The sequence below is a fragment of the Oryctolagus cuniculus genome, chromosome 2, assembly GCF_964237555.1.
Source record: "Oryctolagus cuniculus chromosome 2, mOryCun1.1, whole genome shotgun sequence".
Classification (NCBI taxonomy): domain Eukaryota; kingdom Metazoa; phylum Chordata; class Mammalia; order Lagomorpha; family Leporidae; genus Oryctolagus; species Oryctolagus cuniculus.
The window spans coordinates 43,064,987-43,076,326 of record NC_091433.1 but is presented as its reverse complement, the minus strand read 5'-3'; positions in this window follow the sequence as shown (position 1 = coordinate 43,076,326).

Genomic DNA, 11,340 nt, shown 5'->3' with positions numbered 1-11,340 from the left:
TGAGAGAGACAAAGGCATTTTTCAGGGTTCACTTGCCCACTCTCATGTTTCTGCCTCCTAAGACTTGATAACAGCTCTTATCTAGTGTTTTCTAAGCCTTATTTTTTGTTCACAGAAAGCCTAGTTTAAAAAACAATTTTATTGAGATCTAATTATATATAATACAATGTGCTCAAAACCCATTTTGATGAGTTTAGACAAACTGACACACTCGTGCAACCACATTTCTACCTCCCCCAAACTTCCCCATGATTTATCTCCAGTCAACCCATACCACTGCCCCCCAAAACCACTGACAAGTCGTCTATCACTATAAACCCAACCTGCCTTTTGTACAGCTTTATCCAGGCTATTGTTTGTAACCCATTCCTTTTTAGTGCTGACTAGCACTCCATCGTAGGACTAGACCACGGCGGGCCCACTCATTCACCAACTGAGGGCCATGCAGGTGAAGTTTTTGAGTATTTCGAGTAAAGCTTCTAGAAACATTCACCTGTGAATCTTTCTGTGGATATTTCTCTCACTTCTTCGGAGTGGATTTGCTGTATCACACGGTAACTGCGTGCACGACTATGGGAGAAACTCCGGAAGTGCTTTGGACAGCAATGGCACCGACTACAACTGCACCACCCACGTGTGAGAGTTCCAGCTGTTCACACAGTCAGCACTCGGTGCCGTAGGCTGTCGTGGTAGTGGTCCTCCTGTTTGCGAGTGGGCTACCACTGTGCTTTTAACCATACAGATGACAAATGTTGAACACCTTTTCATGGGCTACTTGGCCATCTGTATGTCTTCCCCTGTGAAGTGCATATTCAATGTGTTTGCACCTCATAAAAATTAGTCTTTTTATTATTGACTTGTAAAGTCCCTGTATTTAATGACTAGAAGTTATTTATCATATATATCATGTACATATATATAAATGTATCAATATCTATATATACATTTGGGGATTTAAAAATATTTTCTTCTAATACAAATTAAGTGATAACATTTTTCATCGTATTCCATAATTTCTCTGTATCTCTTTTCATGATCAGTCTAGCTAGAGACCTATCAATTTCATTGGAGTTTTCAATTAATTAACTTGTGGTATCATTGAATTTGTTTTTCTATTTCTACTTAGTGGATTTTTGGACTAATGTTTATTGTTTTCTTCCCTCTACTTATGTCAGGTTTAATTTTCTATTCTTTAAATTCTCTTTTTTTTTTTTTTTTTTGACAGGCAGAGTTAAACAGTGAGAGAGAGACAGAGACAGAGAGAAAGGTCTTCCTTCCATTGGTTCACCCCCCCAAATGGCCGTTATGGCCGACGTGCTGCGCCAGTCCGAAGCCAGGAGCCAGGTGCTTCCTCCTGGTCTCCCATGCAGGTGCAGGACCCAAGCACTTGGGCCATCCTCCACTGCCTTCCTGGGCCACAGCAGAGAGCTGGACTGGAAGAGGAGCAACTGGGACTAGAACCCGGGGTACTGGCGCCACAGGCAGAGGATTAGCCAAGTGAGCCGTGGTGCCAGCCTCTCTAAATTCTTATGGTAGAAATTTTATTTTAGACATTTCTTCCTAATGTAAATATTCACAAAATGTCCTCTTAATCATTATTTTATCTGTAATATCATACATTTTGATGTATCATGCACCCACTGGAAATATTTTCTAATTTCCCCTTTGGTTCTTCTTTGACTCAGGGTTCTTTAATCATAGGAGGTTTAGTTTCCAATCACTGGAGGACTTTTCAGAGACCTGGAGAAGGGACGCTTTCCACAGGGCTCACTGTTCGCTGCTCATGCTTTGGTCTCTCCGCAGGACCCAGGAAGGTCATCTGCTATCTCTAATGTTTCCTAAGATCCAAACGTGGTGTCCTCCTGCTAACGACACGCTGAGGTCACCCATACCTTAAGGGACCCAGCTGGTGACTTTTCTCACTTAAGGACAACTGCAAAGAGCACCAGCAGAGGGCGCCAGCGACTCAGGCCACAGGGAGTCGCTGTCCAGCTCGGGAATGTCCACTCGGGACTGAGCTCGTGCATAACCATCAGAGAGTACTATTCTCCCCCAAGGAGCCACAGAGCCACTTGTGGACACTGAGGGACATGAGGCTCGAAACAATTCTGAGACTACTCGCCTTCGTTTACCGAGGCTCGGCCGGTGCCAGGCACTGGGCTGTGTGTCTGCGGTTTAGAAAGGAAACTCACCATCTAACTGTGGAGGAAACTTACCATCTAACTGTGGAGGCGGACTACACGGGGGAAAAGAGAGCCAGTTGTTATTTAAAGGGGATTGGAGGGAGAAGGAGAGGGGGGGGGGGGAGAACTGAACCCACTGCCCAGGGCTTCTCACTGGCTTGTTCTCACTGCGGCTCTGGCGAGGATACAGAAGCTCCCATGGATTCTAATGTGCAGCTGGGATTCTCAGCCTGGACCTGCACGATCGGTCATGGAGATTCTGCTGGTCTGGGTTAGTGTACAATTTACGCACGAAGTCTAAACTAGGGCTTTTGGACTGTTTGTTTATTCAATCATTTATCCACAAAGGTTTTGAGAAAAATGATGGATCTAAGTTGTATTATTTCTTGAACTTAAATTAATACTAAGCTCAAGAAATCCTTTTAAATTTATGTGTACAAATGGCAGACACAGGGATGGATAGAGAGAAAAATCTCCCATCTGCTGGCTCATTCCCCAAACATCTACACCTGCTGGGCTGCGGCTGAGGCTGAAACCAGAAGCCAGGATCCAGGAGCCAGGAGCCAGGAGCCAGGAGCCAGGAGCCAGGAACCCAGATCCCCCTGTGAGTGGCAAAGACTCGACCACTGAGCCACCACGGCTGCCTCTCAGCCGCCTCATTAGCAAGAAGCTCAAGTCAGGAGCCTTAACCAGCAGCTTAATGGCCAGGCCGCACACTCCCCCAGAAACCTTTGTAAGTGCTTTGTGTTGAAGGGGTGTAGACTGTAACAGGGATCCCCCACGCGGACTTTGCTTGCTGGAGCCCTTCGTAGCTGGCTTGTAGCCAGGGAGAAGCCGGTGCAGATGCACTTGTCCTTTGCAGGGAAGGTGGCCCCCTGGAGGCAGGGGAGCAAGTCAGGGAGGCTGCTTGTACCGGGTGAAGAAAGCAGACAAGACCATGAATGCACCCTGAACTGAGCCCCTCCCACGGAATCTTGGTGTAAGGAACAGGGAGGCTTGGGTTGCGGTAATCTTGTTTCTGATCCAAGGGAAACAAGGCAGAGACGGGTGCCTGAAACACTGGAGTTACAACCTGAGAAGAGGAAGCCAGCCTCTTAGCTGCAGGCTGATAAAGACCAGATTAGAGCTTGGGAACTGGATGAAGCGCACACGGGCAACCTGGAGAAGCCTTGGGGATTTCACATGGGAGGAAGTGAAGAGAGCCGTGAGGGTTTCTGGCTTTTCAGTGGGAAAGTGGAAAATGGCTGTCTCAACTGGGCACTGTAGTTTGGGAAATTTAGAAGGAAAGCACCAAATTAAACCATAGATTTTGAAATCCATCACACCATTTTCAGGCTAATAATGGCCATTTTATTTTCTTTATAAAGGATTGGGTTCCAGAGCAGAGACGAAATACAAATTGCAGATGAACATGGCATAAATGGAACCCAGTGTTCTGGTATTTTCTGCTTCTAATCACCTTGTTTTCTGGAGTTGGCATGGTGATTGGCATGTACTAGACATTAAAAAGTGATGTCGCTGTTAAGACAGCACTTGGCCTGGACTTGAGTCCCAGCTCCGCTCTTAATTTCAGCTTCCTGCTAATGTACATCCTGGGAGGCAGCAGGTGAGGGTTCAAGTCCTTGGGCCCCTGCCACTCGTGTAGGAGACCTAGATGAGTTCCCGGCCCCTGGCTTCAACCTGGCACAGCCTTGGATATTGTAGGCATTTGGGGAGTGAACCAGGAGAGATCTCTGTCCGTCCCCCTCCTCTCTCTATTTACACATATATCTTTGCCTTTAAAATAAAACAAATATGGACCAGTGCTGTGGCATGGCAGGTTAAGCTGCAGTCTGTGGCACCAGCATCCCATATGGGCACCAGTTCAAGTCCTAGCTGCTCCACTTCTGATCCCAGCTCCCCACTAAAACGCCTGGGAAAGCAGTGGAGGATGGCCCAGGTCCTTGGGCCCCTGCACTCAACAAGGGAGACCTGGAAGAAGCTCTTGGTTCCTGGCTTCAGGCTGCCACAGCCCTGGCCATTGCAGCCATTTGGAGAGTGAACCAGCAGATGGAGGGCTTCTCTCTCTCTACCTCTCCCTCTCTGTAACTCTTTCAAATAAATCTTTTCAAAAGAATAAAAACAAATACATAAAAATAAGAAAAAATAAAAAGTGTGAGGATACTTTTAAAAAGTTCATGAAAAGGGAATGGAAGTATGGGGTGCGGTAGGTTAATCCACTGCCTGCAATATTCACCCCATATCTGGGTGCCTAGGCTTGAGTCTCACCCCAGTTCCCATCCAGCTCCCTGCTAAGGCACACCCTGGAGGCAGCAGATGATGGCCCAAGGACGTGGGTCCCTGCCCCCAACATGGGAGACTCGGATTTCGTCCTGGTCTCCTGGATGTAGCCTGGCTCAGTTCTGGCTGTTGTAGGTATTTGGAGAGTGAACCAATGGATGAAAGATCTGTGTCTCTCCATCTCTGTCACTCTGCTTTTCAAATAAGTAAAAATAACTTTAAATTTACTTTTGTTGCAAAAACATTTGAAATCCATACGAGTTTTTCATCACTTGCATTTTCCATGAACTTTTAGAAGATCCTTCTATTTGTAGAAGTTAATGGTGACAGTGTACTTCGGTTGGAGGTTTTAGTTTGGAGCAATGAAAAACTGCATGAGAACTTTGAACATCCCAGCAAAGGCAAAGAACACAAACAAGGATCGCCTTTGCTACAGGGACGTCGGTGTAAACAGAATCCTCAGTTCGCCCAGCAGGGGGCGCATGGGGCTACCCTCACCTACACCCCCCCCCCCCCCCTCAACACAACGCGGCGGCAAAAAGGTGTAGGCGTCCCTGGGGAAGACCAGCACAGATTTGTTTCCCCAGGGCTCTGCCGCGTGGTGCTGGCAAGGAGACAGTGGGGGTGAGGGCCGCAGAGCAGGCGGGCTGAGAAGTTAGGAGGCCCCCAGCGCGTTCCGGCTGAGCCCCTCGGAGCCTGTGGCCTCGGCCAGCAGTTGAGGGCCGGGACTCGCTTCTGGGTTTGTGCCCTCTGGGTGCGGCTGGAACCTGTGCATCCCACCCTGCCCGGGGCCAGGGTCAACAGACCTGGCCTCTTAGGGCCACGTGCCACCACAGCAAGCCTGTCTCCCCTATTCTGTAATCACTGGGAATCATTCATCCCCTGACTGCTCTCTGTGGCTCTGCCTCACCCCTGCACTGGCTGGCCTTTGGGTGACTGGTCCCAGGCATAGCTCATTTGCGTCCTGGGGTAGTGTGTGTTCATCCCGAGGGAGCCTGCCCTGGGCAGTGGGAGATGCTCCTAAGAGGCCTGGAGAACCTGCCGGGAGCTCAGGTCTCCTCCTGTCCCCTGCAATTCGTGGGCAAGGGCGGTCTCTCTCGCCCTGCCCTGAGGGCGCCCTGCCTGGCCTCCCAGCCACTTCCCTGGAGGCCACTGCCTGGAGGGTTTCTCAGGGACACTCTCTGTGGCGCCTGCTGGCGACCAAACCCGCCGGGATCTTTTAAACAGAGGCGTCCCTGAGACATTTTTATGATGGTTCCTTTCACTAGGTCTCTGCAGAGCAGCACAGGGGGTAGGAGGAAGGGGGCAGGCCACAGGAAGCTCCTCCCTCCCCACTTTGGGCCCCATGCTGAGCTGTGGGGGGAGGGGGCCTGCCAAAGACTGCAGAAGAGAGGAGAGAGGGGGACTGTAGGTGGCCGGGATGCCAGACCTGGGGTGTGGACGCAAGGGGGCTGGGCGGTCACTTGGCTGGGCTGCTCAGACTGGCGGAACGGGTCAGGGCTGTGGGACTCGCGCTGGGCTGCTGAGTCTGGGATCCGCTCCTGCCCCCAGCCTCAGACTCAGAAGCTGTCATTCCTGGGCCCTGTTCTTAGAATGGACCTGAACATTCTAGAAGGGAGGGAGGAGAGGCTGCTTTGTGGTCTCAGATTTGGTGCCATTTCCCCTTTTGCTTTCGCAGGTGCCGTCTCCTTTTCTGCCCACCCTCCCCGCCCCGTTTCCTGTCCCCACTCCCCACACTGGGTCAGGGCAGGAGGGCTGTGCCCTTCACCCGGAGACTGCCGTGTGGGTGCCTGCGGGGTGTGGGGGTGTCCCCTGCAGGGGGTGGGGGTGTCCTGAGGAAGAAGCCTCTTCCTCCTGCCCCGCTGGGCACAGCCACAGGCCGGCAGCAGGTGCAATCAGGGGCCTGGCTGTGCTCTGCCTCCCTGTGAGAGCCTGTGTCTCCCCGTACACGAAGACATCGCTGTATTACTGTGCATTTAGAGCATGGTCAAGGTAGTAAGGGCCAGCACTATGGCACAGTGGTTAAAGCCGCTGTCTGCAGTGCCAGCATCCCATACAGGCACTGGTTCAAGTCCCAGCTGCTCCACTTCTGATCCAGATCCCTGCTAACGCGCCTGGGAAAGCAGTAGAGATGGCCTGAGTGCTTGGGCCCCTGCCCCCATGTGGGAGACCGAGATGAAGCTCCAGGTTTGGCCTGGCCCAGCCCTTGCTGTTGTGGTCATTTGGGGGCGTGAACCAGTGCATGGAAGATCCCTCTCCTTCTCTCTCTAACTCTACCTTTCAAATAAATAAATAATCTTTAAAACAAATAAAGGTAGAAAGGAAGAAGTTGAAAATGTTAACAGCAGTTGTCATCTCTTTAAAATACTTATTTATAGATTTACTTATTTATTTGTGTGTGTGTGTGTGTGTGTGTGTGAGAGAGAGAGAGAGAGAGAGAGAAGAGATCTTCCATCTACTTGTTCACTCCCCAAATGCCCACAATAGCCAGGCAGAAGCCAGGAACCAGGAATTCCATCCTGGTCTCCCACGAGGGTGGCAGGGGGCCAAGTTCCTGTGCACATTAGCAGGAAACTGAATGGGAAACAGAGTAGCAGGGACTTGGGAGGGGACCCCAAGGGGCAGCTTAACTCACTGTGCCCAGTGCCAGCCCCTTTTCTTCTCACGCTCAATCGCGTCACTGTGTGTGTGCTGCCAGTTGCCAATAACGCAAGTAGCCCCTCCCAGCCCAAGTGTCCTTGGCTGTGTGGGCCCCTGGGGGGAGGGGGTGACTGATAACCTCACCAGTGATTACTGCCGCCCGCTGCTACCCCAGCCCAGGCTAAGCTGGCACCCCCACCCCCACCCCAGAGGCCTGGGGGAGTGGGGCGGGGAGGGGGCCACTTGTTTCAGCCAAAGGAACGTGAGCAGAAGAGGCTCCCGTCACTTCCGGGGAGACACCTGCAGAGCCAGGGAGGGAGAGGAAGGGACTGAGAGGAAAGGCAAGGCTACCTGTTGGCTCAGACTCCGCGTGACAAAGCAGCCGGGTGCACGGTTCTGAAGGCTGGGTGTCCTCCCTCGCAGGTGCAGCTGGGAGGTTTCTCCTTGCCCGCTGGGCCCCGTGTGGCCTTCCCTCTGTGTGTTTATGTCCCAATCTCCTGTAAGGATGCCAGTCACGTTGGTTTAGTGCCCACCCATTGTACTGTACTCACCTCGTCCAAATGCAGCCGGTTCTAAGGTCCCGGGGCCAGAGCTCTAACAGAGGAGCGGGCGGAGGGCGCGGTCCATCCCGCAGCAGCCAGGGGAGCCTTTATTTCCCAGGGGCCAGCAGCAGGCACAGGCAATGCACAGGAGGCTCTTTCCAGAGAACCTCCTGGGCTCCACAGACGCCTCCTGCGGAGCCGGCTGCCATCCCGCTGCCCCCGCAAGGAGCTGTGGGAGCCCCCCCTCGAGCAGCCCTCCCCGCACCCTCACTGCCTGCCCCTGCCTGTGCATCTCCGGCCATCAGCTCCTTCCCTTCATTGGAAGTGTCGCTCCCCCTCTTCATGGAGGAGCAACACAGGACCCTGCGCTGTTCTTTCGTCTGCTCGGCCCTCCCCGGGTTTGCTGCTGGTTCTTCCCGGGTTGGCTACTATCCCTTCCACCTCCGTGGAAGGGCAGTTCCCCCTGGCCGCATTCCCCACTTCCGCAGGGGAGCGGCACACCGCCGGCCGGCTTTCTCGGGGGCTGCACGGGTGTTCCTTCAGCTAGATGTTCCCCATAGATGTTCCTGGTGCATGCCGTCTCTCTCCTCCTTTATAGTCCTCCTCCGCCAATCCTAACTCGGCTGCCCACACGCCGAGCACGCTGCTCTCCTCCAATCAGGAGCAAGTCCTACAGTTTATTAGTTGAACTGGAGGCAGCTGTGCGGAAGCTATTTACTTCTCTCCCAGCGCCATATTGTGGGAGAGCAGATGCATAGAATAAGTCTTAATTCGAGTAACTTAGTCTAGTCCGGATTGCTCCCCACAGGAAGACTGACAGTGGCTCTGCTTTCCTACCCACACCCTGGCAGAGGGGGCAGGTGCTACCCCCAACCCTGTACCCCTTCCTGGCCAGGCTCCCAGCACAGTGGGTTAAGGGGCACAGAGGCCAGCTCCCCGAGGGCTGTCTTCAAGGTCTGCGCGGGCTCACCTGGGCAGGTGAGTCTACTGGAGGGAGGCACGTTGGTCCTTTCCCACTAAGATTTCCCGCGGCGCCTGAAGTGCCTTTAGCAAGTGTCCCTTCCTGCGTGGCCCTGCGAGGAGGAGGGGGTAAGAAGAGCAGCACCCTGGGCTGTCTGTGTAACAGAGTCTCAGAGACACTCCCAGCGGCGTGCTAAGCCGCACGGAACCTGCTGGACTCTCTCCCGCCGCCAGGCCCTGGCGCTGCGAGGTGTGCACACCACAGGCTTCTCTGCCCGCCCTGAGTGTGGGTGACCGTTTTCAGAGCTCTCACTTTTTTTTTTTTTTATTTGAAAGACAGAGTTACAGAGAGAGGTAGAGACAGAGAGGGAGAGGTCTTCCATTCCTCTGGTTCACTCCCCAAATGACCGCAATGGCCAGAGCTGAGCTGATTCTAAAGCCAGGAGCCAGGAGCCTCCTCCAGGTCTCCCATGTGGGTACAGGGGCCCAAGGACTTGGGCCATCTTCCACTGCTTTCCCAGGCCATAGCAGAGAGCTGGATCAGAAGTGGAGCAGCCGGGATTCAAACTGGTGCCCATATGGGATGCCGGCGCTGCAGGCTGGGGCTTTAACCCACTGCGCCATAGCACCAGTTCAGAGCTCTCACTTTTCAGATTCCTCCCGAGACCGCCTCGCTGCCTCCCCAGCTGCTTGCTTTCAAATACGCAAAGAGCGTATTTAAAAATAGCCACGTCGGCAACGCTGGCCTTCGGCAGTTCCCATCAGATAGGGCCTCGGCTGGGCAGCCTGTGTGCGTGGCCAGGGCCCGCTTGGCTACAAGCCCCTTGTCGCCCCAGCAGCCCACGGCAGCCGCCTCTCCAAGCCGCGAGACCACAGGCTCCAGGGCTCGCCTCTGACGTGGAGAACGAGCAAAGGGGACTGCTTCTGCCCTCCCGGGGAGCCACAGGGGACGTGCACGGGAATAGCTCAAATCCCCTGCTCCCAGTAAGACAGATAAGGTCTTCAGGAAGTTCTGGGAGCTGCAGGTTTAAAAAATGTATTTATTTGTATTTGAAAGGCAACCAGACAGAGTTGAAAGGCAAAGAGACAGAGACACACAGAGAGAGAGAGAGAGCGAGATTGTCCATCTGCTGGTTCATTCCCAAAGGCTGGCAACGTGGCACCAGCCACACCAAAACCAGGAGACTGGAACTCGACCTGGCTCTCCCATGTGTGTGACAGGGACCCACATACTTGAGCCATCCCTCGTGGCCTCCTGGGGTGTGCATTAGCAGGAAGCCGGAACTGGGGGTGGACCTAGGACTGGAACCCAGGCACTCTGCTGTGCATGTGGGGACCCCAAGCAGTATCTTAACAGCTGTGCCAACGCCTACCCCAAGCCAGTTTTGTCTACTGTCCCGACTAACAAAGCTGCAGGCTGGGGCTGTGTGTCACTTCCACTCCCCACCACCTGCTGTTCCTTCTGGAATTCTCTAGCAACTTCCAGATGGCCTTGAGGCCTCCCTCAACCCTGCCCGTCCAGCGCTACGCCCCTGTGCCCTGCGCTCCGTCGTCCCCGCCCCACTCAGCCCTATACGACAGGCACCTTGGAAAACACTTGCATCTTCCCCGGCCAATCCTCTCTCCCACGGTGTGCCTGGTCTGGGTACTGGAACGGCTGTGGCTCTTTGGGAAAGCAAACCTCCCAGTGAGGCCGTGGGGGTGCCCCTCACAGTCAGGGCCATGTGTGTCAGATGGGAGCCAACGCCCAGATGACCCAGTGACCCCTCCCTCACACATTAACTTACCCACTCTGATAGTTATTCTGAAAACTTCTTTCTCCTCAAACCTCCACTCCGCTCTCTTCATAGAGAAAACAGGAGCTCCCCGCCCAGGGTTCCCTCCTCGTTCTGGCCCTGGTTTCCCTCACCTGCACCCCTGCCTCCCTTCTCTACAATGGAGGGAGTGTCCCTGTTCCTCCCCCTATACCTGGTCCCAGGCCCCCACCTCCTGAGACGCCCTCTTCCCACTCAGGCACCACCCGTCGTTCCCCTCCTGCTGCTGTGGGCACGTCACAGTTTGTCGTGAGAAGACCCCAAGCCATTCCTTTCCCTAGCTGTGCTCACCCACCTCCCAATTGTCTGCTCCCTTTACAGCAAAGCCGCTTGACACAGCAGAGCCTGCACTCGGCCCCCTCCCGGCTCACACAGCGGCCGTCTGTCCTCCCCTCTGCCCAGGTCTGTCTGTTGCCAGCCTCATCAATGGGCAACCTGTGAAGCCAGCCTCCGTCTCTCTCCGTCCTCTTCCCACTCAAGTCCTTAGCAGCATTTCACAAACGGCTCTCCCCCTCCAATGGGTCCTTCCGGAAGGCGCTTGGTCAGGCAGCCCGTGGCTGCTCAAGGCCGCCATCAGCCCGCGACTTTGGCGCTCCATGCGTGTGCTGGTTTTCTGTTGCCTGTGCCCCTGGTCCTCCTTCAACCTTCCTGGCTCCTCCTTCCAGGTCTCCTCTCCTATGCCTCTCTCTCCAGCAGGCCTCTCAGTGTTGGAGTCCCCAGAATGCATGTTCCCACTTATTTCAAAGATCTGAAATCCCAGAAGCAGAGAGCAGAAAGGTGGCTGCTGGGAGTGGGGGGAGGTGTCGGGGGAGGGAGGGGAGTGGGGAGATGGAAGTCAAAGGTACAGTGTGTGCGTGAGACAGAAGGACATGTGGCAGATATCTGAGGAGATCTTAATTAGCTTGATTCAAGCATCTCACA